The sequence below is a fragment of the Durio zibethinus genome, unplaced genomic scaffold, assembly GCF_047325235.1.
Source record: "Durio zibethinus cultivar Kanyao isolate XHJ-2024 unplaced genomic scaffold, ASM4732523v1 HiC_scaffold_388, whole genome shotgun sequence".
In the NCBI taxonomy this organism is placed as follows: Eukaryota; Viridiplantae; Streptophyta; class Magnoliopsida; order Malvales; family Malvaceae; genus Durio; species Durio zibethinus.
In genome coordinates, this window is record NW_028323011.1 from 425001 (window position 1) to 430000 (window position 5000).

The window sequence follows — 5000 nt, forward strand, 5'->3', positions numbered from 1 at the left end:
AAATTCATACAATGGTCCCCTAAGCCTTCACGTGAAGTTTCGTTGCAAGATGACTCGTTTTCTATTTTTCACGATTTTCGAAACTTTTTGCGGTTCGTGATTTTTTAGAATTTTTTTAGAAGGAGTTTTGGCCCCAAATTTTGTGGACGTGATCCTTCTATTTTTGTTGGCATGCACAAAAAAATTCAGCTAAAAACTCGAACCGGAGAAGATTTCGTGACCGTTTGAAAAAAGTGTCCCCGTTTCAGACACTTTAACGGCTACTGGCAGCAAACCTGTAAAATCTCAAACGCTCTTTAAGGGGGTGTGAGTTCTCAGAGGTTTGATGAGGGATAGGGGGCCAACACAAGGGCCAAGTACCAGCACCCATCGCACGTCATGTGCGCACACCCCCCCGGCCCCCCTCCCAATCGTCGGAACCCCAATGCCGCCGGTCAGGTTCTCCGGCGGTACTCCGGCGATGCTCCGGCGATGCTGTCCCGAGTGAAAAAAAAGCGGCACCAGCACATGCTGGAGCCAAGCATGGGCACCGTGGCTCAAAATCGAACTTCGGCCAAGGCCTCGACCATCAATGGCACACGATGACGCATGGTGATGGCACATGCATCGACCATCATCGGCATAGGCTGCCCTTCGGTACGGGCACTTGCCTCGACCGCCATCGGCACAAGCTGGGCCCTGGTGTGGGTTGTTGCCTCGATCACCAGCGGCACATGCTGAGCCTTGGTGCGGGCGGTTGCCTCGAGCACCATCGGCAGACCCTGGGCCCTGGTGCGGCCGGTTGCCCCGATAACCATCGGCACACGCTGGGCCCTGGAGCGGCCGGTTGCCTCGATCACCATCGGCAAAAGCTGGGCCCTGGTGCGGCAGGTTGCCTCGACCACCATCGGCACACGCTGGGCCCTGGTGCGGCAGGTTGCCTCGAGCACCATCGGCACACGCTGGGCCCTGGTGCGGTCGGTTGCCTCGATCACCATCGGCACACGCTGGGCCCTGGTGCGGGCGGTTGCCTCGACCACCATCGGCACACGCTGGGCCCAGGTGCGGCAGCTTGCCTCGAGCACCATCGGCACACGCTCGGCCCTGGTGCGGTCGGTTGCCTCGACCACCATCGGCACACGCTGGGCCCTGGTGCGGCAGGTTGCCTCGACCACCATCGGCAGCCTCGACCACCATCGGCACACGCTGGGCCCTGGTGCGGGCGGTTGCCTCGACCACCATCGGCACACGCTCCGCCCTGGTGCGGTCGGTTGCCTCGACCACCATCGGCACACGCTGGGCCCTGGTGCGGCAGGTTGCCTCGACCACCATCGGCACACGCTGGGCCCTGGTGCGGGCGGTTGCCTCGACCACCATCGGCACACGCTGGGCCCTGGTGCGGGCGCTTGCCTCGACCACCATCGGCACACGCTGGGCCCTGGTGCGGCAGGTTGCCTCGACCACCATCGGCACACGCTGGGCCCTGGTGCGGGCGGTTGCCTCGACCACCATCGGCACACGCTGGGCCCTGGTGCGGGCGCTTGCCTCGACCACCATCGGCACACGCTGGGCCCTGGTGCGGCAGGTTGCCTCGACCACCATCGGCACACGCTGGGCCCTGGTGCGGGCGGTTGCCTCGACCACCATCGGCACACGCTGGGCCCTGGTGCGGCAGGTTGCCTCGACCACCATCGGCACACGCTGGGCCCTGGTGCGGGCGCTTGCCTCGAGCACCATCGGCACACGCTCGGCCCTGGTGCGGTCGGTTGCCTCGAGCACCATCGGCACACGCTGGGCCCTGGTGCGGCAGGTTGCCTCGACCATCATCGGCAGCCTCGACCACCATCGGCACACGCTGGGCCCTGGTGCGGGCGCTTGCCTCGACCACCTTCGGCACAAGCTCGGCCCTGGTGCGGTCGGTTGCCTCGAGCACCATCGGCACACGTTGGGCCCTGGTGCGGCAGGTTGCCTCGACCACCATCGGCACACGCTGGGCCCTGGTGCGGCAGGTTGCCTCGACCACCATCGGCACACGCTGGGCCCTGGTGCGGGCGGTTGCCTCGACCACCATCGGCACACGCTGGGCCCTGGTGCGGGCGCTTGCCTCGAGCACCATCCGCACACGCTGGGCCCTGGTGCGGCAGGTTGCCTCGAGCACCATCGGCACACGCTGGGCCCTGGTGCGGCAGGTTGCCTCGAGCACCATCGGCACACGCTGGGCCCTGGTGCGGGAGCTTGCCTCGAGCGCCATCGGCACACGCTGGGCCCTGGTGCGGCAGGTTGCCTCGAGCACCATCGGCACACGCTGGGCCCTGGTGCGGTCGGTTGCCTCGAGCACCATCGGCACACGCTGGGCGCTGGTGCGGGCGCTTGCCTCGACCAGCATCGGCACACGCTGGGCCCTGGTGCGGCAGGTTGCCTCGATCACCATCGGCACACGCTGGGCCCTGGTGCGACAGGTTGCCTCGAGCACCATCGGCACACTATCGGCCCTGGTGCGGGCGGTTGCCTCGACCACTGTCGGCACACTATCGGCCCTGGTGCGGGCGGTTGCCTCGACCACTGTCGGCACACTATCGGCCCTGGTGCGGGCGGTTGCCTCGACCACTGTCGGCACACGCTGGGCCCTGGTGCGGGCGCTTGCCTCGAGCACCATCGGCACACGCTGGGCCCTGGTGGGTTTAGGCACATCTTCAAATTTCTGCCGTGCCAATGCCATTTTTATGGCTTGTAAATTCATACAATGGTCCCCTAAGCCTTCACGTGAAGTTTCGTTGGAGGATGACTCGTTTTCTATTTTTCATGATTTTCGAAACTTTTTGCGGTTCGGGATTTTTTAAAATTTTTTTATAAGGATTTTTGGCCCCAAATTTTGTAGGCATGATCCTTCTATTTTTGTTGGCATGCACAAAAAAATTCAGCTAAAAACTCGAAGTAGAGAAGATTTTGTGACCGTTTGAAAAAAGTGTCCCCATTTCAGACACTTTAACGGCTACTGGTAGCAAACCTGTAAAATCTCAAATGCTCTTTAAGGGGGTGTGAATTCTCAGAGGTTTGATGAGGGATAGGGGGCCAACACAAGGCCAAGTACCAGCACCCATCGCACATCATGTGCGCACACCCCCCCGGCCCCCCTCCCAATCGCCGGAACCCCAATGCCGCCGGTCAGGTTCTCCGACGGTACTCCGGCGATGCTCCGGCGATGCTCCGGCGATGCTGTCCCGAGTGAAAAAAATGCGGCACCAGCACATGCTGGAGCCAAGCATGGGCACCGTGGCTCAAAATCGAACTTCGGCCAAGGCCTCGACCATCAATGGCACACGATGACGCATGGTGATGGCACATGCATCGACCATCATCGGCATAGGCTGCCCTTCGGTACGGGCACTTGCCTCGACCGCCATCGGCACAAGCTGGGCCCTGGTGTGGGTTGTTGCCTCGATCACAATCGGCACATGCTGAGCCTTGGTGCGGGCGGTTGCCTCGAGCACCATCGGCAGACCCTGGGCCCTGGTGCGGCCGGTTGCCCCGATAACCATCGGCACACGCTGGGCCCTGGGGCGGGCGCTTGCCCCCAGCACCATCGGCACACGCTGGGCCCTGGTGCGGGCGGTTCCCTCGACCACCATCGGCACACGTTGGGCCCTGGTCCGGGCGGTTACCCCCAGCACCATCGGCACACGCTGGGCCCTGGTGCGGGCGCTTGCCCCCAGCACCATCCGCACACGCTGGGCCCTGGTGCGGGCGGTTGCCCCCAGCACCATCGGCACACGCAGGGCCCTGGTGCGGGCGGTTGCCCCGAACACCATCGGCACAAGCCGGCCCTTGGTGCGGGCTCCTGGCTCGACCACCATCGGCACACGCTGGGCCCTGGTGCGGGCGGTTGCCTCGAACACCATCGGCACACGCTCGGCCTTGGTGAGGGCGCTTGCCTCGACCACCATCGGCACACGCTGGGCCCTGGTGCGGGCGGTTGCCTCGACCACCATCGGCACACGCTGGGCCCTGGTGCGGGCGGTTGCCTCGACCACCATCGGCACACGCTCGGCCTTGGTGAGGGCGCTTGCCTCGACCACCATCGGCACACGCTGGGCCCTGGTGCGGGCGGTTGCCTCGACCACCATCGGCACACGCTCGGCCTTGGTGAGGGCGCTTGCCTCGACCACCATCGGCACACGCTGGGCCCTGGTGCGGGCGCTTGCCTCGACCACCATCGGCACACGCTCGGCCTTGGTGCGGGCGGTTGCCTCGACCACCATCGGCACACGCTGGGCCCTGGTGCTGGCGGTTGCCTCGACCACCATCGGCACACGCGGGGCCCTGGTGCGGGCGGTTGCCTCGAACACCATCGGCACAAGCCGGCCCTTGGTGCGGGCGGTTGCCTCGAGCACCATCGGCACACGCCGGGCCCTGGTGCGGGCGGTTGCCTCGACCACCATCGGCACACGCTGGGCCCTGGTGCGGACGGTTGCCTCGAGCACCATGGGCACACGCTGGCCCTTGGTGCGGGCTCTTGCCTCGACCACCATCAGCAGAAGATGGCCCCTACGTCGAACACCATCGATACATGCCGGGCCTTGGTGTGGGCACATGCCTCGAGCTGGTGCGGGCGGTTGCCTCGACCACCATCGGCTCGCGTTGGCCCTTGTTGCGGGCACATGCCTCGACCACCATCGGCACCTGCGCACCCTCGGTGTGGGATTTGCTTGTTTGGAAAAAGTGTCCCCGTTTCAGACATTTTAACGTCTACTGGTAGCATATCTGTAAAATCTCTAATGCTCTTTAGGGGGTGGTGGTCCGGCACCCCCTCTCCCCCCCCCCACGGGGGGAGTAGGTGTGCGCGATGGGCCTCCCATTGCGTGCACCCCGGCCAACGTCCCTCGAACGAAATACAGGGCGTGCATGCCTTCCGGCGATTTTTGTCCGGCGACTGGTTGCTCCGGTGACCGGCAGGCGCCCATGGCCTCGATCGGTTGGCTTGCATGCAAAAAAAGGGAGCCGAGCTCCAGCCCGTGCACGCG